At 32.3% G+C, this 25,381-nt stretch overlaps 1 long non-coding RNA gene across 1 annotated transcript in view; it reads left to right on the top strand.

The window, feature by feature from the left end:
* The window catches only part of LOC140698069 (uncharacterized), a 211,962-nt gene that overhangs the window by 177,153 nt on the left and 9,428 nt on the right, over positions 1 to 25,381 (top strand). The gene's annotated exons all lie outside the window — the stretch shown is intronic.

Raw genomic sequence — 25,381 nt, forward strand, 5'->3', positions numbered from 1 at the left:
GGTTTGTTTACTTTAATTGAATAAATTGATGGTTATTTTTACTCTAAACAGACAAAGCTCAAGATCCTATATATTTAGTTAAAATAGAAATACTGTGTGTGATTTCAATGTAAACCTGTAATTAATAGATCACATATGTATATTCTTTCCAACTAATGTATTATCTATGTACAAAAGACAAAATTGCACGATGTGTGCAATATTTTATTTGTAAATTTGTATAGAGCAATCTTCTAGAGGTAGTCTGGAAGCATATTGACTAGTGCTATATTTTCTCTTATAATTTGTAGTTTTGAATAAATTTGTATGCAAATTTAAATTTAAATGACAAATTATCAGATAATGCCTTAAGTATATAATCATTACTAGAATCTAAGCTTAGTTTGCTTGGATCTTTCCAAACACCAAAATTAATTATATTTTTGGAAAATTCCACTTATTAATGCAAGGCATTTTGTTTTAAGTTGCTACAGACTTTTGATTTTAGCCTCATATATTTGGGGGGCTGATTTTATACATATGACTAATTAATCAAACTGTTTTTTTCTCTGAAAGATTTTCATCATATATCCATTTGTTTCTCTCTATTCTGTTTGTTTATTCAAAGTTTACTTCATATGAAGTTTTTACGCAGTAGACATGGGATTTGAGAAATTTGCAACTTGATAACATTGCATGCTTTCTAAATTAGTTGCATGATTGTTTGCACAGGAAAGTGTGTGTACAAATACCTTGATTTGATTCACATTCTCAGGCTAAGTTTTGAAAATTCATCATTGAAAAAGTAAATTTACATTTAAATGTATTCCTGCTACAGCTACAAGTTAAATTCCAATTTAGTCCTGTCAACAAAAATTAAGCTTATATATACAAAAGTCTAATCTGATGGAGTGACAATCAGGTATGATGTATATGACTTTGAATTTGACATTAGTTAATGCTTTCTGAGTAGGCAGATAATTATAAGTTACAGACTGAGGGCTTAGGAAGTTGAATGCTATATATTGTTATATAAAAAGTTCTAAATTGAGTTTCCCAAGTTTGTAATGAAAAGCTGCATTTGAGTAGTTTGTGAATAAAGCGAAGGGGCTGAAGAGAAAGAAAGGAAATAATTGGGAATGAAGAGAAGCGATGGTGAATAAGATGTGACTGAATTGTAAGATTTCAGATTAATATTCCCAGTAAGTGGTATATTTTTTGTTTTTCAAATATTACAAATTATTTTAGAAGATTATGCATGGGGATTGCTATATCATCAAATTTTGCAGGGAGGGGAATGCCACAAATTCTTATTTGTAAAATTAAGGAATGCTCATAAAAATGTATTCAACAGTGTACTCTTGTCTGTACTTTGCACACAAGAAAAATTATGAAATAGATAAACCATTGAAATAAGAGAAAAGCCTTTTCTAAAATTCAGTCAAAAGCAGGTCATTAGAGAGACTGATCATTTAAACAGAAGTGGTTTTATTAAATTTTTAGCCAATGGATTATCTACTCTAGGTATAAAAGATGACAAATGACAAAGAACAACAACAACAAAAAAAATCACTGAAGGAATTTTTGAAATTTGAGCCAAGTTCATATGATATATTTTAATAACTGTGTCTTTCTTTAACCCCATTGCTGTTCTTAGATTTTATTTGTTTTTTGGTTACTATTGTTTTTGTTTTTGTTTTTGTTTTCTGAATCAAATGCTTATATTCTGGTGATTTGAAATATGTTAGAAATGAGACTGGCTTGGGAAGGACTGATAAAACTGGCAGAGCCAATGAAGGCACTCAGGTTTAAAATAATTTTTTTTGGTATAAGGACTATGGTTATCCAAGTCAAGGTTCAGAGGACTTGGCTAGAGGAAGCACTAAGGATGCTAAATTGAAGCAGTGAATTAAAGAGAGAAAATATATAATGCCAAGAGATAGTAGAGAATTTGTGAACTATTCTTAGATCTTATCTATACCCTGGGCTTCATATAGAGTCAGCTCTGTAATATGTGGACTATATTCGGAAACTAACTTCAATTTTGTCTTTAAATTTATACAAAGATGGAGTCTATGTTTAACCTTTTATGACTGGGATGTAAATTCTGCCCCTAACCTTAGCATGAAGCACACAATTCATCTGATATTTGGTTATGAGGATGCTTTAGTGTTCACTTATTGTAGTTGACCTCTTCCTTGACTTTGTGATTCTCATTCTCTGTCATGTTATTTAAATTTTTTTTTAATTGTAAAAGAGTTTGTGTTACTTTCTTTGTATATGTGATACTTTAAAAAATATATGTATGTGTCTGGGTAGGATTCTTTTTCCTTCCATTTTATTTTTCAAATTTGTAGAAAAGCCTATTTCAACCTATATATTTGTTGAATTAAACTGCAAATTAAGATTAAAAAACGTATTTTTAAGTAGACAGAAATATTTTAAATCTACATAAATGCAAATTTTTAGCATATTTTTAGGAATATATCCATAAAGTTGGGGAATAAAATAGGAAAAACATATTAGTTCAGAAACTGAAGACTCCAGCCCTGGAGAGCTATCAGTGTAGATTCCATGGGGAGAGAAGTGCAGCAGGGCTGGGAATGGACCGTCTCTGGCAGCAGCAGAATGGAGATGCCAGAGGTGGTCCTCTGGCACAAAGGGACATTCCTAGACAACACAGGATAAAACAGAAATAATAAAACTTGAAAGCATATTAGTAGCAGATAGTGGGGAAAAAGGTTTAGATTTTTGAAGAAATGTTAGAAAGTTATAATTTGAGTGGTACAAGAATAAGTGTTCATTTTTGAGCTAAGCAGGGGACTCATGGAAAAAGTTCATATTTTTTTTTCTTTTGTACAGAAATCAAACAAAATAAACCCTAGAATGAACAAAATTAATGATTAAGATAAATAAAATTTTAACTATTTCTGCAAAACCCATGAAGCAAAACTCAGCAGATATATTTAAGAAGCTAACTTTGTTTTGATTTTTCTCTATAATACTAATTTCCTAAACACAATAGGTTTATAAAATAACTTAGTTCAAAAAACAACCATACACATTCCAGTTTGTATCAAATGTGAAAAAAAAATTCCTCAAAACATTAATGTAAATATCACAGACCTGGCCAATACAGTTTTCCTCCCAGATGTTACTAATGCATATATGCATTAATGAGACTTTATGCCCTGCATTGTCTTTTGTAGAGTGACTTCCCATTTCTTTCAGTATACCTAGAGACAGTGCATTTTGTGATAAAAGGCCAACTCAGTGAAGCAGAAGTAACCTGAGACTGAGTAAAATGCATGCCTCTAATTACACTCTCCATGTACTAATAACTACCTGTTCTAATGTATCATCTGTAAAAAAATGTTCAATTGATGAGCTACTGCCTTTATCAGACTATATTTGATACCATATTAAAAGTAAAGCTCTATTATTTTCATTATAATTTGTAATCGGCTAGTCACATTATTATAAATGTTCCAACGTCAATAAATTAATGTATAAGCTGAGACCTTCGTCTCTTACTATGATATAATTATCCTTTGTTAATCATTACATAGTCTGACTAAGCAAATTCTTTGACAATTGAGCTATAACTTTATGCTGATAAACCAATCTTGTGCACATCTCTGATTACTTTCTATGGATTTATTTCTAAATATGCAATTTCCAAATCGAAGAGGAAAGATTTAATAGTCTTCTCAAACCCAAAGTCTAGAAACAAATACTATATAATATTGATAAAAACAGTAATTCTTTACTTGGTTCTTACATAAATGACAAAATCTAATGTTTTTTCAATAAATACTATGCTGGATATTGATTTAAAGTGGCTATGAAATAGCATGTTACTGACTAGACATCATTAATACTGATCAAGTAATATAAAAAATAAATCTCAATGATGGTCTTAAATGTGCTAATAAAAATGAAAAACTTCTAAAAGACTTGGAATGAAAAACTCAAATGTTAATAGTTTGGGGTTGTTGGCTTATGAATTTTTTCCATATATTTAAACATTCTGATAGTTCCTATAGTTTCAACAACCAACTTGTATTAATATTGTTTTCTGAAATAAACATCTCAAATAACTATAATTCAATATTAGTGATATTATTGATCCTTAAATTTCTAAATTAAAGAATGTTTCAAATTAACCATTTTCATACATTTCAGTGTGGCCTGATATAGTTAGCTTGACTTCAGGGAAACTAGTTAAATAATATGCATGATATTCAATACTAGAATGAAAATGGAATCTGAAATTATTGAAAGTTGTGCCTTACATATTAAAGTATATTAAAAATTGAACCAAGAAACATTCTTTAGAGAGATACAGAGGGAAATATAGTATATTTGGAGACGTACTATCATGGTAGAATTTCAGTTTTAAAGATGGGATGAACCTTCAGACAGAACTTCAAGATACTAGATTCTTGCAATTGGGACTATTAGCCAAACAGTAATTTCTTTAATTATCTGGTATCATTTGGTCACAGAATTCCTGACAGGGATATCTTAGATGACATTTGACTTTGCATTTGAGCAAAGAAATGATGAGTAGGAGTTATTGGTACAAATAGAGTATGTGAATCTCACAAATTCATTCTGCTTCCCTTAACATAGACCTATGTTAGGCATTGTGAAGTCCCCTTCTTTTGCTGAAGTGCACTAGTAGATATTTAATTTAATCAAATACTCAGTTATTTCATTCGGTCTCTACCAATTAATTCACTGTGATTATGCTGGTTATTCCTAGAGAAGTCCATCCTATGGATATGTATGCTTAAAAAAACAATTAGTTGCTTTGAAAATTTCATATTTTTTAATCTGTTGTTCATGCTAAGTTCACGATATTTTTAACTGAACTTATTTTTTGCAACAAGCATGTACTTTGGAGCTATGACTTCCTCCATGGCATCAAAAGCTTAAGTAACAAGTGATAGTGCTTGAGTGGCAGAAGCAGAAAATGAACACAGAGCAGCTAAAGCATTAACATAAGCTTCCGGTAAAGAGCTGTACGTGTTCAAGTTGAATTGCTTGCACCATGACTTACAACAGAGGGATAAATCCCACTTGCATTTTCACAGAAAACAGCAATGGTAAAATATAACCTGATACTGAAAAGAGAGTTCTCAAGAAAATCAAGCAAGCACAAGAAATTGAGGGAGTTAACCAGAAAAGGAGATATTTCACTTACCGATTACAGAAGATTGTTACTTTTCTTTGAGCAATTAATAAAAGGAAAATAATGAAGAGAGATTTACCAAAATTAGGAAACGTGAAGAACATTTCAGTCTGATTGCTTTCAATCAGGATGGGCATCTTATTACAGTGACCTTTACAAAATCTTCCTTTCCTCTCATCTAAAGTCATTTAGACAACTTTTTCTCTTCCCTGTCATTTACTGCAAGTCATACTGTTTTAGTCATATTTAATGAAGGGATGTTAGTATAATTCAGATATTCTTAGCTGATTAAGATTTATTCATTAAGTGATAAAATCTGAATATAAACTCTACTGTGTAATAACAGATATTACTTACATAAGAAAACTCTTAAGGTATTAAATTTTCAAGTTGAAATTTCCTCTGAAAATTTTCTGTATCAAAAATATAATTTCCATGAAGCAACAGAATGTATTTGCATGGGTCATTTCTGCTTCTGCATATAAAAGGAAAATGAAATAGTTTCAATGTAGGAAAATGTATAAAATAAAAATTATCTTTGGCATTTTAAAATACAATCTGTTAAAATAATGTCAGTACCAATAGATAAACAGCTATCCTTTTATTTAAATTGCTAATATTCTTTGCAATGATTGGTTACTTATTTATTTTCCCTTTCACACAGCTCACCCTATTGATAATGTAAACAGCTTCTCTGACTGTACAGCAGTCAAATTTTACCTTTCTAATGCCTTCATCTCATGAGCATGACCAGCAATAATCTCGGCCATCATCATCTCCATAATGTTTATTTTTTTCTTTAAAGGATAACATACAAAGGTCATATACCTTTTAAATTTTTTTCTTTCACTGTTGTCATAGACTGAATTGTGTCTCCTTCAGACTTGTATGTTAAAGCCTTAACCCCCAAAGTGACTGTATTTGGAGATATGGTCCTTAAGGAGATAATTAAGGCTAATGAGGTTGAAAGGGTAGGGCCCTATTCTGGTGGACTGGTGTCTTTATAAGAAGAGGAAGAGATATCAGAGATCTCTTTCTCTCCTCACTCTGGAACAGAGGAAAGGTCATGTAAGGACAAAGTAAGAAGGATGACATTTGCAAGACAGAGAGACCACACCAGCAACTAACTCTGCTGGCACCTTGATCTTGGGCTTTGAGGCTCTAGAGCTGATAGATGTGAATTCACTTGATGTTTAATAGTTATTCATAAAATTTGAGAGAAATCAAAATTTCATTAAAATTTATTAAATTACCTATACCTTCTATATGTTAGGTCAATGCCTGTAGGTCAGTACTATACCGTAGTATGCACAAACTTAAATGATACTAAGTAATTATAAATATTGCATAATTATCAATATACCATAATATTTTTAGGACACTTAAATGTACTATATATACTTAGGCTCACCAAGATACTTGGTTCAGTACTTTTAGCATGGTCTAGATCTTCTTTCCTTCTCTTTCTTTTAGAATTAATGTTTTCTTACACCTTTCTCATATATAAACTCACAGGCATTATTGAAAAAGCCCAGCTGTGTAAATCAGGAAAGTGACAGTGTGTTTTACATAGTAGTATTCTCCAATGTGATTATATCATGTATTTCACATAGTAGGTGCTCAATAACTATTGATTAAATGCAAATAATTCAGGATCTATAAATTATGTACAAGTCTATTTCAGGCTTCTCACTCGAATGGAAAAGATTAGGATATATTTCAAATAAGGCAGGTCAATTCCTTTTGTTCATTTGTAATCTCGTTGAAGTTAATAGACCCCATAAGTCACTCTCTGGGAGTAAGTAACTCAGTTGAGAAGACATGTTAACTCTTTCAGTACACAATGGAACCATTTGTGTTTCAGAAACTGAGTTACTACCCTAAGTTGCTTAGGTCCTGGTGATTGAAAGATTTATTAAGGATGTTTAAGACACCAAACTGACACTTAAATAAACAATATTTCATGTTAATATACAGTATAAGATGAGGTAAAAGAGCCAATATCATACCAGTAATATGAAGCGGATGTGAGGTCTACAGATGTATACAGGAAGACCATCCCTAGTGTTGGAATTGGAGCGAAAGGATCAGAGACTGCTCAACAGAAGAGTCAGGTTTATTGTGAGAAACCTACAGAGAGGTTCTCCAGTTAGACTGGAGCCTGCTCTCTGTGTACAGGCTTGGTTATTTATGCCTGGGGGTAGGAGCTGATTGGTGGGTTCTTATGCAAATGAGGGATGCTGAAAGTGAAAGAGGCCTGTCTGAAAGACAGAGGGACGTGTCTCATGAATACTCCAGTCAGTATCTCCACTCAGATCCTGGGAGGGTTTTACAGGCAGAAGTTGAAAGTTGTGGCTTGTGATTGGCTAGGCTTGTCCTGAAACGGTGGCGGATCACCAAAATGGAGTTGGTCTTTTCTATCACCTAGTAGAAAAAATGGCAAGTGCAAAGCCTCAAAGCAAAGCAGACCTGGCATGTTTTCAAGTTGCAAGAATGGCAAGTATATTTAGACAGCGGAACAAGAGAAAGTGCCATGTGTGCTTAAAGTCAGGGAAATATTAGTACACAAGGGCCTTAGAGGTCATGTAAGAACACATGCACACACACACACCCCTCACACATGGCTCACCCCTCACACACACATGGCTCTTGTTATGTGATTATGGGGGCTATCAGGCTAAAATTTGTAGGGCATGACAATAGGCTGGAAACTCAAGCAGGAATTATATAAAATGGGCCAATGACTTGTATATTCACCCACAGGTCCTTACATTTTCACAGAAGGCTAGGAATGTTAGCCCTGAGATTCCACCATTCCACCATTCCGTTAAAACCCCCTGTTTCAGGATGATGAGTGACATGGTAAGACCAGTAAATCTGACGAGCATGGGCCCATTGCCACATTTATTTTGCTGTGAAGTGAGCTCTTTGATCACATGCAATTCTTTGTGGAATTCTATGACCATGGATTAGGCATTCTATATCTAAATGTACTTTTGATGTGAGCGTTACATGTAGAAATGGCAAATCTGTATCCAGAGTACATGTCTATTTCAGTAAGAATACCTCTTCCATGATGGAAGAAATCCAATATAATCAACCTGCAAATCTGGTAGGCTGACTGCTGTAGGGAATGGTGTCTTAACAGGGGATTCACTGTTGGTCTCTGCTACTAGCTGGTTGGGCACTCAGCAGTGGCCCTAGTCCGGTCAGCCTTGGTGAGTGGCAGTTCATATTGCTGAGCTCATGCATAGCCTCCCACCATGACCATTTTGTTTATGAGCCCATTGGGCAGTAGCAGGAGTGGCTAGGGAAAGAGGCTGACTGATTTCCACAGAATGGGTGACCCTATTAACTTGATTATTAAAATTCTCCACTGCTGAGGTCACACTTTCGTGGGCATTGACATGAGACACGAATATCTTCATTATTTTTTTGCCCATTCTGAGAAGAATTTCCACACACCTGTAGAAATCCACTTGCTTTTATTATCTTCAAAAGCTTTTTGTCATGCATAAATATAATTAGGAATATAAATTAAGGAAAATGCCTGCAGCTATCCTAGTTTTTCTTAATTCAACTTTCTGCTTATTAGCATGTCTGTCTATTCTTAAGTGATTACTAAATATTATTCCTTTAGATTTAGCTGAATTTAGGCATGCAAGTATTCAAGGATGTTTTATTTATGAAAGACTCCATGTAATTAGACTTATTCTGTCATAATCTATCTTCTTAATCAACATGCTCTGTAGGCCCCTACAAAACTCTCTCTTTTTTTTCAGTCAATAGAGTCCTTTTTTGAGGGAGGAAGGATAAAGGACAACAAATACATAGTTAAGTGAATAATGTCAGTACTCTGTTACAGATTATAGCATTGTTTAGATGTATCTATTAAATTGAGCTTGTTTTTGTATTATTCAATTCTCAGTATTACTATACCTAATGTTGCAAATATTTACTGCAGCCTAATACATACAGCAAGCATATGATAAGTTAATAGACATAACTAATTAAAGTATGTGTGTGAAGAAATAGGGAAATCACAACTATCTATGTTTTGCTTGAGTGGCTGGTTGGTTGAGGTGTGGAAATCATTGTGACAAAGACTGAGGGAATACCAAGGGAGGTGGTGTGTGTGTGTGTTTGTGTGTTTGTGTGTTTTGTAGGGGCAGTGCACAGAAATAAACCTTTCTGATTTTGGCATGTAAACTTTATTGTCAGGAATTCCAATTGTATATGCATTTGTCTACACAAAGGAAATAAAATCAAGGCTGAGGAAAGAAACCACTGGGGAAAGGCTTTGCATTTATAGGACTATATATAGCATTTTAAATCCATAAGACCAAATGCGAAAGCTTAAATATAATATAGATAGAAAACATAAAGAGGTCTTAGACAACCTCATTCAGAGGTTCCAGAGGAAAGGTGGAGTCATGTGGAGGGCAATGAGAGTCCAGTCAAGTTGGAGGCTGGGATTCTCAGTGGGCAGCAAAGAGTGTGTTTCAATAGGACGGAATGAGCACCCAGACCAAATATTTCAGAGATCAGACAAGAACAGAAAAACACCCTTTATATTTTGCAGTATCAGTCATTTATGCCTTTGACAATGGGAGATTAATTTTAATGAGAAGAAAAAGACTTTCTTGAAATAGTTTAAGAAGAGAATATGAGGATAGGTAGTGTATAAGGATGACCACAGAGAATCTGTCTCAAAGATAAGGAATGAAATGAACCGGTAATCCAGGAGGGTGTTAGGACAACAGTATTTTTTTCCAGAAATTCTCAGAAATAAAGCCTGGGTTAACATTTAATTATCCACAGGATTCCTGATTTCTTTTACTATGGGGAGCTGATGTTTTCTAATTCCATACTGTTGTCATTGCTCCACATTTTTTTTTAATTCAGTAATTTAGCTGTTTCAATAAAAAGAGTTTTTCAGGTCTTCTAATCTGATCCATAGTTTGTTTCCCTATGTAAAGTTTTACTGGAACACAGCCCACTCACTCCTTTAAGTACTATGTACGCCTGCTTTCATCCTACAACAGCAGAGAAGTTGTGACAGACCCCTTACAACCCACAAAACCTACAGGATTTACTAGATAGTTCTTTATAGGAAACACTTACCAGCCCCTCATTAATGTATCCAACTCCTGTAAATTAAGTCTTCCTTTTAATTTCATTCTTTTTTGTCACTGTATTATTAGCATCTCTTTTATAAATATAGCATATGAAAGGATTAGGGTCATTCTCTTGTCTAATCTGACAAAATCTACTTTTCACTAGATAATTTATATCATTTACATATTTTATCACTATGCATATTAGAGAATACACTTCTGCCAATATTTTTTATACTCCTGCTTCATTTTTACTTCATTTATTGTCTTATTTTCATTGAATGTTTTGTTGTTCCATTGTTTTTTCCTTTCACTGATCTGAAAGCTAGGTAATTAATTTTCTTCCTATAGTGCATACCTTTGAGGTATTACCGTGTAATTTTTAATTAACAAAGTTGAACGTTTATAAATATCTGTATTATCTATCTGCTTCAAAAACACAAGAGCTTTAGAATACTTTAGTGTCTGTTTTAACCTCCTTTCACTTACATGCAATTATTTTCCATTGCTCTAAGTATAGTATTGTAACCCAGAGCACAGTAGGATTATTGACAAAAAAGGTAACTCTTAAATACTGAATAATATTTCTTCATTGCAAATCCTAGCTGAAAAATTTCCACTGGAGACATAAAATTTTTGTAAACAATTATGTCAGGCAGATGTCCCAAGTGAAGATATATTTAATTTATTTGGTCTTTAAAAAGGTCCAAGTGTATCCAATGCAATGATCTTTCCAATATTTGACATATCCAGAAGGCTCATCATGGAAAATTCTGTTAGTTTCTAATGTATTGAACTAGATTGAACAAATGTGATGGTGATTTATATTCACATGCCACTATATTGAATCTGATTAATTTCAAGGACCCAAATGTAAGCTACTAATTTTGTTGACAAAAGTAAAAATATATATAAAGTTAACATTATTTGCTAATTTTTACTGAAGCCATGTTCCAAGATAGATTTAAATCTAAGTATAACATTATTAAAAATAACTTTCCCACCTGCATTTCTGAGTATAATAATTTGTAACAGTTTCTGAAATTGTATGGAATGAAATATTTGGTCATCAAATTAAGCATTTTACATTCTGCTGCTTGTCATCACCTAACTGATGGTTATTGAATTTCTATGGCCATCTGCACTACAAGGCACGAGAAGTAATGTCTGAGTTAAGAAACACACACATACAAACACACACATACACACATAAAAATTGTTCCATACTCTTGAGGAACAGGAACAAAAGAGATGCTTAAAGCAACAAAACAAAAGACACTTGGCAGTTCCTTTTGACTTTATGAGTTTTTATTATTTCAAGGAGTTTCCCTTGAGAGATAGAAATGTAAAATCAAAAATTCCATGAAAAGAAGATGAAAGGAAAATGATTAACTCCTGAACAAAAAAGTGGAAATAAATTTAAGCAGCCTGTCACTAGAATTTCTAGTATTGATGTAATTTGTGTAATATTCTAGAAATTTCTGTTTTCTGAAGTTTTTCTCCTGTATAGTACTTTTGAAATAATGTTGCACTAAGGAAGTTTTTCAGAAAGTGTTTATTAGAGAAGATGAATGAAATAAATAAATGATAAAAATAAAATTTCCAAACAGAATTAAAATATAACCATTATTGCTACTGATATTAAAAAGATTATGAGAAAATACAACATGTAATTATCAGGGCACATCTTTTAAAAGCTAGAGAAAGTAAATTATTTAAGAGTAAAATATAATCACTGAAATCAACCCCAAAAGAAGCAGAAACTTTAACATCCAAATAACACAAAGAGACTGGAATTAAAGACTAATTATTGAAATAAAGACACCAGAACCAACTGGAGAAGATTTTTCCCCAAATTATTTAAGCTATTTTAGAATATGTAAAAATGAACACTTCCCCTAATTAATTGTATTTATTAGAATTAAGTTAATTCCACAACCATAAAAAGATAGTCATATATATATGTATATATATATATGAATTCAGTCTTTGTTCCCCAAAACTTATTTCAGCCACTTTCATAACATATATTCATATATTCTGTAATGGTCTTTTTTACTATTTTACACCAAAAATCATTATATTATCCTAATTGTAATATAAGGAATAAAGGTAATTAATTAATAATAGTGTATTTTAATATATAAATGCTCAGCTAAATTTTCACTAGAAAACAAAGTTAGGTGTTTATGTTCAGATTTAAATGTCTAAACCTATATAATGAATCAACACAAACAGTTTCAAATGTAGAATCATTGAGTTGGGTTGAACTATTTACTCAAACATCACTATTAGTATTAGGGAAGGAACTTTAGGAAATAATTGGCAACCTTCAGTTTGAACTAAACAAATTTCACTCTCTTCTCAATTCTTCGAAAAACCAACTTGTTTAATAATGTTTCCCACTGAGGAAAATGAATATTGAAGGCTTTTAGCCACAATTAAATATGCATAAAACTTAGATTCATGTATTAGAACATTACCCTATGACCAAACAGGCTTTAGTAACAGCAGTACAAAACCAGAAAAATGTTTTAATATTAAGAAACATAAAAGTGAAATTCATTATATTAACACATTAAATGAAAACTATGATTTAATAATAAGTACTAAAATGTAATTTGAATAATTACCACAGCCATTGTGTAAAATTCTTAAACTAAACTAGAAGTATTTATCAAATGATATAGACTATTGGCAATAGCAACATCAGGCATGATTATAAACTGAAATTATGAAACTCTTTTCAAGCATATGGGGAATTTGTAGTGATGTGTACTTTTACCATGTTAGTAATATTGGTATGGAAGTTCAATATTGAATTCTAAAGAATTTATATAGTATAATTACACAAGAACAAATAAAAATATTTCTACATGCTAATGAAATTCAAAATTTACAAAGAATTTAAGAAACTTAAACATTCTACTAGAAAAAATAAAGGAATTTGATAAAGTGGAGAAATGTAAGGCAAATACACACGAATTAATATTTTATTTTTGTACTGGCAATAAGGAACTTGAAATAGAAATTGAAATAAATTCCACTCTAAATAGTAATAAAAGATACATTTAACAATAAAGGTACAATATTATTAAAAAGTATACATGAATTTTGCTGAAACATAAATCTAGAGCAAAAAAAATGGGAAAAGCTAGTAATAATGGTGAAATTTTTATAATTTGTAGGTTAAATATTCCACACTTACACTGAAAATAACAAAATGAACACACAAGATACAAAACTAAGTCTGTGTAAATAAATATGAAACATCAAGTATCAGCAGCAAATGCAAATATGTAACACAAACATGATTTGGGTTCAAATAACTTAATTAAATGACTACCTGGGAAATTCAAATAAGAGGAAAATAGTTTGGATATCCTCATGGTTCTTATGTTTTTTATTCCTAAGTTAGTTATTATGAACACACTTATGTTCTTAGCCTGATAAATGTGTTCCACTTTGCAATGATGTTTCATTGCTTAAAACCTATTGGTACCATCTATTTCTCGTGACAGAAAAAAAATAAAAAGGCTTAAATGGTTTAGTATCTGCAATGTTATGGAAATGATGTCCATATTCAATTCTATAATGGACTGAATGACTTACAAGTTTTCCATCCCTCTCAACATCATGCATTTTAAATTATATTTCTCTGTGTTGTTGAGGAGTCTATCAGATTGGAATTGCTGGATCATGTGATAACTCTATTTTTAGTTTTTTTGAAAATAGGAGGGTTTCATTTATTCCACATACTTCTCTAGCATTTATTATTTGTAGGCTTTTTGATGGCCATTCTGACTGATGTGAGGTGATACTTAATTATAGTTTTTACTTGCCTTTCTGTAATAATTAGTGATGTTGAGCAACTTTTCATGTGCCTGTTGTCCATCTGGATGTCTTTGGAGAAATGCCTATATAGTTCTTCTGCCCATTGGTTAATTGGGTTGTTTGTTTTTTTGATACTGAGTTGTATGAGCTGTTTGAGTATTTTGGAAATTAGTCTCTTGTTGGTCTCATCATTTGCAAATATTTCCTCCCATTCCATAGGTTGTCTTTTCACTTTGTTTATGGTTACCATTGCTGTGCAAATGGCATTATCCCTTTCTTATGTACTTGTTCACTTTTAATTTATTCATCCATAGACTCATTATTTAATTAACATCTACTATGTGATAAGTAGTCTTCTAAATACTAAGTTTCTAGCATTCAAATCTCCTCTCCTCATTAAAGCTTATTTTCCAGTATGGTGTACTTATACAAACTGGAAAAATAACTGAATTTTGGTATACAGAATAGTGAGATTAAATGATATGAAAAAAATAAATACATGGAATGAAGTTAGGAATGCCATTCAGAGGGATGGCGTATTATAATTTAAAATAGGCAATCAGAGAAAGGCCTCACTGAATAATTAAGTTTTGAGCCACCTCTTGAGACATATGAGGAGCAAATTATAGATTGAGAAAACACAATTTTAAGTAGAAGAATTAGCCAGTAGAAGAATTAGGCCAAAGGTACTATTGAAGGCCTGTTGAAGAAGTTGCAAGGAGGACAGAGATTTCTGTGTAAAATGATTGAAAGGAAGGTAGTAAGAGATAAAATAAAAATAATAATAGAATGACATAATCTGAATTTCGCTGTAAAAGATAACTCAGGTCAGGTGTGCTATATTGTTAATAAACTAGAGGGAAATAAGAATGAAAGCCTGAAGACCAGTTAGACTCCTACTATGAAATCCAGGTGCATTTTTGACCAGGGTATTAGCATTGTACATCATAAAAGTATTGGGAATCTGGATATATATCAAAGTCCAGACAACAGAGGATAGACATTGGAGGTAGTATGTGGGGAAAAAAAAAAAATCAATCATAACCCCAGGTTGTAAGCTTAAGCAACTAAAATAATGAAGATCCCCATAAATGAGTTTTAGTGGAAAGATCACAAATTCTGTGCAGGATATATTAAGCTATATGTTAATCCAATAATAAAAATTAACTATATTTGTTTTACAAACATATTTAAGTACAGAAATAATAAATATTTACTCTGTATCCATCCAGTATCAATGTCAAATCTAAAGGATGATGTTCAGAGAAAAAGAGTATGGTAGCAGAACCATGATTTAATTAGTGGTGATAATGTACCTCTGTAAAATCTGTTTTTTTTTCTTGCCTATTAACAAGAATTCCCTATAATCAATTTCAAATCTCAGCTAGAGCCATGCTTGGCACTTCATTTCTCAATTGTAACTTCTTTCCTAAAATATTTTTGATGTATAATAATATACACAAAATTGCACAAATCATAACCATGCAGCTCTATATATGTTCATAAAGTACATATACTTTGGTAGACACACCATACACAGAAATAGAGCATAAGCAGCTGTGCTATTATCAGTCTGCCTCACCCACACCTTTATCCATTCAGGTGAGTATATTGGTATCCAGTTGTCTTCCTTTTAGTTTATATTCTCCTGATGGCTAATGATATCAAGGACCTTTTCTCACATTTAGTGCCCTCTTCCTCCTTGTACATCTAACCCTCTTGCCTATTTCTTATTAAATGATCTGACTTTGACTAACTGTGAAATATTTAGCATTTTTTAATATATTCTGGATAAGAAAGCTTTATCATTTATATATTACAAATTCCTCCTCCTAATTTGTGGCTTGGTTTTTCATTTATTTAATGATGTCTTTTTTATTGAAGTATAGTCAGTTTATAATGTGTCAATTTCTGGTGTACAGCATAATGTTTTGGTTATACATATACATACATATATTCCTTTTCATATTCTTTTTCATTATATGTCACCACAAAATATTGAACATAGTTCCTTGTTACAGTAGAAACTTGTTGTTTATTTTATATATAGCACTTAGTATATGCAAATCTCAAACTCCCAATTGATCCCTTCCCACCCCTTTTCCCCCCGGTAACCATAGTTTATTTTCTATGTCTATGAATCTGTTTCTGTTTTCTGTAAATAAGTTCATTAGTGTCTTTTTTTTTCCTTTAGATCTACATATGAGTGATATCATATGGTATTTTCTTTCTCTTTCTGACTTACTTCACTTTGATGATGTCAGATCAATCCATGTTGCTACAAATGGAATTATTTTATTCTTTTTTTATGGCTAAAGTAGTATTCCACTGTATAAATATACCAGAACTTCTTTATCTAGTCATCTGTCAATGAACATTTAGTTTGCTTCCATGTTTTGGATATTATGAATAGTGCTGCTGTGAACACTGGGGTGCATGTATCTTTTCAAATGGGAGTTACCTCTAGATATATGCTCAGGAGTGGGATTGCTGGATCATATGGTAAGTCTATTTTCAGTTTTTTGAGAAATCTCCCTAGCAAATTACCAGAACATTTTTCACAGGAGTAGAACCAATAATTCTAAAATTTATATGGAATCTCAAAAGACCAATAATTGCCAAGGCAATGTTTAAGAAAAAGAACAAAGCTGAAGAAATAATCCTTCCAGACCTCAGACAATACTACAGAGCTACAGTAATCGAAACAGCATGGTATTGGCACAAAAATAGATATATGGATCAATGGAATAGAATAGAGAGCCCATAAATAAATCCAAAGACTTACCATCAATAAATCTTTGACAAAGGAGGCAATATACAGTGGAGAAAAAACAGTCTCTTCAGCAAGTGATGTTGGGTAAACTGGACAGCCACATGTAAATCAATTAAGTTAGAATACTCCTTCACATCATACACAAAAATAAAAAACTCAAAATGGTTTAAAGACTTAAATATATGACAAGACACTATAAATCTCCTAGAAGAAAACATAGGCAAAACATTTTCTGACATAAATATTAGCAATGTTCTCCTAAGGCAGCTATCTACCTAGGCAACAGAAGTAAAAACAAAAATAAACAAATAGGACCTAATTAAACTTAGAAGCTTTTGCCAGCAAAGGAAACCATAAGCAAAGCAAAATGGCAGCCTACAGAATGGGAGAAAATATTTGCAAATGACACGGCTGACAAGGGCTTAATTTCCAACATACATAAAAAGCTCATATGCCTTAATAACAAAAAAGCAAAACACCCAATTCAAAAATGGGCAGAAGACCTAAACAAGCAATTCTCCAATGAAGACATACAAATGGCTAATAGGCACATGAAAAAATGGTCAGTATCGCTAATTATCAGAGAAATGCAAATCAAAACTTCAGTGAGGTATCACCTCACACCAGTAAGAATGTCCATCATTCAAAAGTCCGTAAAGGATAATTGCTGGAGAGGCTGTGTCTTTCTTACACTGTTGGTGGGAGTGTAGTTTGATACAGCCATTATAGAAAATCTTGATTCTCTGGTTTTTGGCCATATGTGATTGCTCTTGAAATTGGGTTCTGGTTAATAGTAAGTAGCAAATATTGTCTCATACGGTTTTCAGGAGATCTTAAAAGTACAGGTTTACTTATTTATATAAAGGTCCTTTTTTCTCCCATCTACAGTTTTCTTCCTCCTGCCTGTATCACAAACACTATGGCTAAAACCACAATGACTATATTTCATCTAGGAGGAGACACCTTGAGTATGGAAGGCCACACAAAGAATGATGCAGCAGGAAATCCAAAGGACTTTGGATTGAATCCTTGCTAACATCATGAAAGTGCCAGGCTACCATGTATTGCCTACCTCCTGGCTTCATTTTATTTGAGAGAAAAATAAAGTCCTCTCTTAATTAAATTACTGTTTTTGGTTTTCTCTTATTAGCAGTTGAACAAGAACAAAAACTTACATAATACTCTTAATATTAATAACTCTTAGCTTAATCTATTCAACATCCGCTCTTTGTTTCTATGTTCTTGTTGATAGTAAAAAGTTAGAAAATTTGCTACCTATTGTGTTTTTCCTGTCAATCATCCCTAAATGAAATAAATAACAAGGCTCTGTGGTTCTGTTAATTTTATGACTCAATTTCAACACAACACAAAACAAAAATCAAGTACTAAAATGACTATTAAACTTTATAAACAGAATTCTTGATTCTCTTCTGAAACCAACCTACTATTTCTTAATTTTTCAAGTTTCATAACTAGCCATTAAACTGTTAGTAAAATGTAGTAATTATATTTATTTCCATTTATTTTATCTTGTCAGTAGTCTTACTGTATTTATCTCCAAAATAGATTCCTCTCCATTCTTCATGGTCTTCACTTTTACAGCACTTACAGAGTACTGTGAAATTTGTCCTACTTGTCTATCTGTTTACTTCTTTGCTTTTTGTCTCCTTTCCAAAATAATGTCTTATCAAATTAAGACCTACAGCTGACTTCTTAGCATCTGTATCTCCAGTGTCTAAAACATTAGTAGGTGTTCAAAATTATTTGCAAAAAGAGAGGGAGAGAGAGAAATATGTGTGTATGTGTGAATTTCTTTCTGTATAGAAAATGAGAAAAATATAAAAAATCTAACGTGTTTTGCACCTGAATATGACTCAGCTATAAACCTGATATGACTGAGTAATCACTGAAATCAGACGGAGTTTTTTTTGGAAATAGCTCATTTAAATATTCAGTGCAGAAGAACAGAAGTTCAAAATAGAAAACTAGATTAAAGCAGAGAGAAAAATAAAATTACTTTTTTTTACATCAGAGTCTGTGCCTGAAAAATTGATATGTGCAATATAATTCCAAATAAGTTTGTTCAAGTGTCTTATCTCAGGAATATATTCAGTATCTCAAAAATTTGAACTTTTCATACTTGGCTCAAAACACAATGATTTTAGAATAAGATATTAGAATTTTTTTTAAAGGCTCAAGAAGGATCCAAAACATAACACAGAATTTCCCCAGTATTTCATATTAACTGGATTGGAGGTTAAAAAATCCATAAATATGTTATTGTGCATCTTTAAAAATTGTATTTCCATAAAAAAGCATAAATAAATATTTTAGAGAACTAAAGAAAGAAAAATTAATTAGGAATCCATTAGTCACTGTCTCCCAACTTAAAATCTTTAAATTTAGATCATGCTTGTTGTATTAAATGTTGACTATTTGATGAAAGTAAGAGCAGATTTTCATAATTCTGTTATCAGCTTTGATTTGAAGATTGAGAGTTCTTTGATGTTATCAGTTCATTCTTCTGTCTTTTCCAGTGACTCAAAGTTGTGAGTTAAAACTTTCTATTTCCTGAATATAAATCATGAGTAAAAATAGAAACCGAAATGTTGAACTCACCCTACAGATTAAGCTGAATGTAGATAGTTGATAAAACATAACGAGCGTTGCTTTTTGTTAGTATTATGTAATATAATGTTACTATTATTCGTTAGGTATCATATTTCAATTGAAATATTTAGTGAAAATATAAGAAAGAACAGGTTGAATACAAAATTTAACCATTATAATTATAATCTGTTATGTAAAAACATATATAAGTGAATGTTATAGAACTGTTACAAAGAAAATATTAATGTATTAAGATTTGTTCTTGCTTTGAAGTTGTGTGCTGCTAAAATTGTAAATCTTATTTAAGTTTTTTCTTTGAAGTTATATTAGCAGTCATTAAATTATTAGTCTAATTTAATGAGTTTAATCCAGAATTCAGGTACTTAATCATGCTGTGTAAAATTCATTATGCCTTACCTTTCCTTAATTTACAACATAGATTAATGAGAATGTCACAGTTAAAAATATCTCAGTGATGCATTTGTAGAAATGATGCTGTACTTTGGTATGGTTTCTTATTTACTCACCAGTCTCTTCCAGACAAAAATACTCTAGCTCAAAGAATTACATTACTCACTTGTTATATAAGGATAATTTAATATTGGCAAGTTCTGTTTGTGTCTGTAATAATTTTTTCGGGTTCTGCTCTGCCACTAAATACAGGATTCCTTTTCCAGTCTCCAAACTAATGTCCATCTAGTATCTGATTGAAAGTATTCAGAGGACTAGATTCCCCTACTTTGAGGGGGAATTTTTTTTCCATATTTGGCCAGTGTTAATTAGTACACCAGAAAAGGACAACCACTAATTTGCAGTCATTGGTCCTATTGTAGGTATTCCAATTTTTAAAAAACTCCATGTATTTTTTAGAACAGTTTTAGGAGAAAAGTTGAGAGGAAACTATACATATATCTACATACCACCTGCGCCCACACATGCATAGCCTCCTCTATTATCAGCATTCCTTACCAAAGTGATATATTGGTTACAATTGATAAATGTATATTGATGCATTGTAGTCACTCAAAATCCATAGTTAACCTTTGGGCTCACTCTTGGTAATATACATTCTATGGATTGAAACAAATGTAAATGATAGATATGCTAATTATAGTATTACTTAGAGTATTTTCACTGCCCTTAAAATCCTCTGTGTCCCATCAATTCTGCCCAAACCCCGGCAAATAACAGGGAGCGTGGTTGCTACATCATCTAATAAAAGTATGTTTCGTTTTGTAAGAAACTGCCAAACTGTCTTCCAAAGTGACTGTACCACTTTTCATTCTCACCAACAACGAATGAAAGTTCCTGTTTCTCCACATCCTTACTGATATCTGGTGTTGTCAATGCTCTGGATCCAGGAGGAAGAAGGTGTAATCTCACAGTACTTTTAAGAGCTAGGTTTGAAGCTGTAGTGTCCCTTCTGCCACAGTGTGTAGTCAAGGTAAGTTGCAAGAACAGGCTAAACTCACATCTCGATATATGAAGTGCCATGTGTGTAAAGAAGGAAAATAATTGATAAAAACCATCTTTGTACTCTGCCAGTCACAACCTATTACATGTCAGATTTTAATAAATCAAGCACGACTTTATAAATTTGGTGATATCTACATACTGATTAGTTAAAATGACCTCAAGAGGCAAAAAGAGAATGGGACATAGAATAGGTGATAGAAATAGAAATCAATGGGAAATTGGTAGGTGTGAATCTCAAATGTATCAGTCACTTCTTTAAATGTAAATGTATTAAAAACTCCTTTTGTAAAACTAAGATTTTCAGATTGGTTTAAAAGAAATGTATACACCTTACAAGATACATAACTTACACATAAAGAATGGTTGAAAATAAAAGGACATTCTAAATGATGCTTTAAACTCTTTTTTATTCTCAATATAGAAAGAAATCTTATAATTGCTGACAATAAAGAAACTTTCAAAAATAATCTCTTTCTCTCATTTGACAAATTATCAAGAAATTACATTAATTGAAGTAACAGAGTTGCCCTTTCTCTGGCGGATTCAGAATAAAGCCAGCAAATTGAATCCTTAGAAAAAGTAAATACGTTTTAAAAATCGAGACATAGTTATTTAGATATACAAAAAATACAGAAAATAAATATAAAATATTACACTCAAAAAAAAAAAAGGACAGAGAAATGTACTTAATTAAATCACTGTCTGCGGAAGAGCTGGTAAAGTAGACTTTAAGGCATAATGCACTTCCGGAGATAGAGAGACCATCTAGTGGCCTGGCAGAGACAGAGAAACTATTTGATGGGAAAGGAATCATCAGTCTGAAGAATATTCTGTTTTAAAACTTGCATGTACTTTAATAATCTTAAAATATTTAAGGGAAAAAATCAATAGAACTAAAAGTAGAAAAAGAAAAAAAAAACATCATACCTAGAGAATGAACAGAAAGAAAATTAGCAATTTAAAGCGGTTCTGAGTAACAGTTAAACTCTACATGACATATACAGAACACTGCAACTGACAAGGACAAAATGCACATCTTTTCATGTTCATATACGTATCTTTTCATGATCATATAGTGGATGGTAAGACTCAACAAATGTGAAACCTCAGAACAAAGTGTTTATAGAATGGTCAATGGCAATAGAAAATTAAACCAGAAGTTTACTACATGGTAATTGAGGAATCACCAAATGCTTGAAAGTTAAGCAATACACTTTTAAATACTCACAATCAAGGAAGAAAACCGAATGCAATTATAAACTAGTTTGAATTAATTAATAAAAAGAATATCAAAGCTTATGGTAAACCGGGAGGAAAATTTATAGCCTTAATGCATAAGTTAGACGAGAATATCTTTAAAATGTTCTGTATCTCCATCTTAAGAAGGCAGAAAACAAAGAAACTGGAAATTATACCCACTGAAGTTAGAGGAAGAAAATAATAGAATAGAAAACAAATATATCCTGAAGAAACAACATAGCCACATCCGATTCCTTGAAATGACTGAAAACATTGATCATTTAGCAGAATAATCAGAAAAAAAGTAAGAGAAAACAGGAAAAAAAGTACCAAATATAAAAATGAGGGAGAAGGGCATAGCTCAGTGGTAGAGTGTGTGCTTAACATACACAAGGTCCTAGGTTCAATCCGCAGTGACTCCATTATCAAATAATTAAACTTAATTACCCCCCAAAAAGAATTTAAAATAAAATAAAATTGAAATATCCCCAAACATGAAAATGGATACTAAATATAATATTATGTTTGAAACAGCTTTTTCCAATAATTTGAAAATTTGGAAGAAATGGACAATTTCTGAAAATACATAACTTTTAAAAAGGAAAGAATAGTAGAAAATCTGAATTCTTAATACTAATTTATAAATATGGTTACAATCAAAAGACTTCCTCCAAAGAAATCTGCAACTTCAGATGTCTTCTTCATTGATTTCTTCTAAACATTGGATATGGATCTTAAATAGTCACTTTTAGAAAATAGGAAGAATTGTTGAGGGTTTCCATGAAGCCAGAAGAAGAACTCTTTGTTTTCCAAAGCTGACAAGCTCATTAAAGGAATAGAAAGTAGCCTCTGAGAGCCAGAAGCTGGCCTTGGACTTCCATCAAGGCTTTGGTGTTGCTGAGAACTTGTATGGAACTCACAGCTATGCCCGTGGTGCTCTTCTCCATAAAGGATGAAACATCAGCATCAGACAGGACTCCTCTAGAAACTCAATGGATCAAGACAAAACAAGGTCACTCCCTTTTTGTGAACAAATTTAGAGAAAACAGTAATGTTGCCCAAACTGCAAAAATGACCAAATATTCCCGTATCTGTCTGATTCAAGTTACTGCTGCTTCCTTATTGATAACAACTTTAGCTTTGCATTATGCTTCCTATCCTCTAGATAAGAAATAGTAAGATAATCAGAGTATTATCTCTGCTTCCTCATAATACTCAGTATAGATTACCCTGCTTCCTAAAACCCTCAGAAAAATCTCAACACAAAACAATTGCTATATAAGTAGACTCTGTTACTGAGAAGCCCATTGATTCCAATAATGTGCATATATCATCCTTGAAATAAGTCAACAAACCCAAATTCATTCAAATACAGGTGAATTTGAGTAACTTTTTTTTTTCTTTTGAGGACATTGGCACATCATATATGTTTGAGCTTAGTACTCTGAATGTACTTGTAAAGTGAGAGCATGTGAGGTAAGATTGGAGAGTTAGAGGAAGTGGAATGCCAGCAATCTGGAGCCCCTGAAGGGTTTAAGGAGGGTGGTATGATGATTGCCCTGGACTTTTTTCTAATTTTAATACTCCCACCCCCCCAAAAAATAAGATACAGAGCAAAATATACACTGTGGTAGTTCAAGAATGAAACACAATTCATTTCTTAATAGTTTCTAATTTTTGTCTGTTAGATTAACTGTAAGATTAACTAGGATCACTGAATAAGTTGGTTGTTTGGATTAAGCACTTTTATAACAATCTACTCTTTGGATATTTTATCTGCACTCCTATTTATTCCAAACTAGCTTTGCCATGAAAATTATTTTATACAAAAAAAGAAACAATTCTGACTGAAATATAACAGGATTTGTGTGTAAGAGTGAGGTAAGGAGACACATGCGACTTCTCTAGTCTAATCTCTTCCCATTCTTTGTTGTATTGCATTTTTTGCTGATCCTCAAATATGACGATTCTGCTCCTGCCCCATGACCTTACTCAAGCCTTTCCCACTGCTTAAAATGCTCTTATGAACAGAATAGAGAGCCCAGAAAAACAAACAAACAAAAAAACCCCAAAGACTTACAGTCAATTAATCCTTGAAAAAGAGGCAAGAAAATACAATGGAGAAAAGACAGTCTCTTCAGCAGGTGGTGTTGGGAAAACGGCACAGCTGCATGCAGATGTGAACAGAAAACTCCCTCACACCATACACAAAAATAAACTCAAAATGGCTTAAAGACTTAAACATGAGATAAGACACTATAAACCTCCTAGAAGAAAACATAGGCAAAGTGTTTTCTGACATAAATCTTAGCAATGTTCTCCTAACGCAGTTTATCCAGGCAATAGAAATAAAAGCAAAAATAAGCAAATGGGACCTAATAAAACTTACAAGCTTTTCACAGCAAAGGAAACCATAAACAAAACAAAAGACAACCTATGGAATGGGAGAAAATATTTGCAAATGATGCTACTGACAGGGGCTTAATTTCCAGAATATATAAAAAGCTCATACAACACAATAACAACCATAACAACCACAAAACACAATCCAAAAATGGGCACAAGACCTAAAAAAGCAATTCTCCAATGAATATATACAAATGGCCCATAGGCACATGGGAAAATGCCCAATGTCGATAATTATCAGAGAAATGCAAATCAAAATTATCATGAGGTAGCACCTCACACCAGTCAGAATGGCCATCATTCAAAAGTACACAAATGATAAATGCTGGAAAGGCTGTGGAGAAAAGGGAACCCTCCTACACTGTTGCTGGCAATGTAGTTTGGTGCAGCCATTATGGAAAACATTATGGAAATTCCTCAAAAAACTAAAAATTGACTTACTATATGATCCAGCAATCCCATTCCTGGGCATATATCTGGAGGGGACTCTGTAATTTCAAAAGATAAATACAGTCTATTTACAATAGCCAAGACCTGGAAATTGCCTAAATATCGACCAATGACTGGATAAAGAAACTCTGGTATATTTATATGATTAAATACTACTCAGCCATAAAAAATAATAAAATCATGCCATTTGCAGCAACATGGGTGGACCCTGAGATCGTCATTCAAAGTGAAGTAAGCCAGACAGAGAAAGAAGAATAGAATATGATATCACTCATATATGGAATCTAAAAAAAAGAAAAC

This window comes from Vicugna pacos, chromosome 1, assembly GCF_048564905.1.
Source record: "Vicugna pacos chromosome 1, VicPac4, whole genome shotgun sequence".
Classification (NCBI taxonomy): Eukaryota; Metazoa; Chordata; class Mammalia; order Artiodactyla; family Camelidae; genus Vicugna; species Vicugna pacos.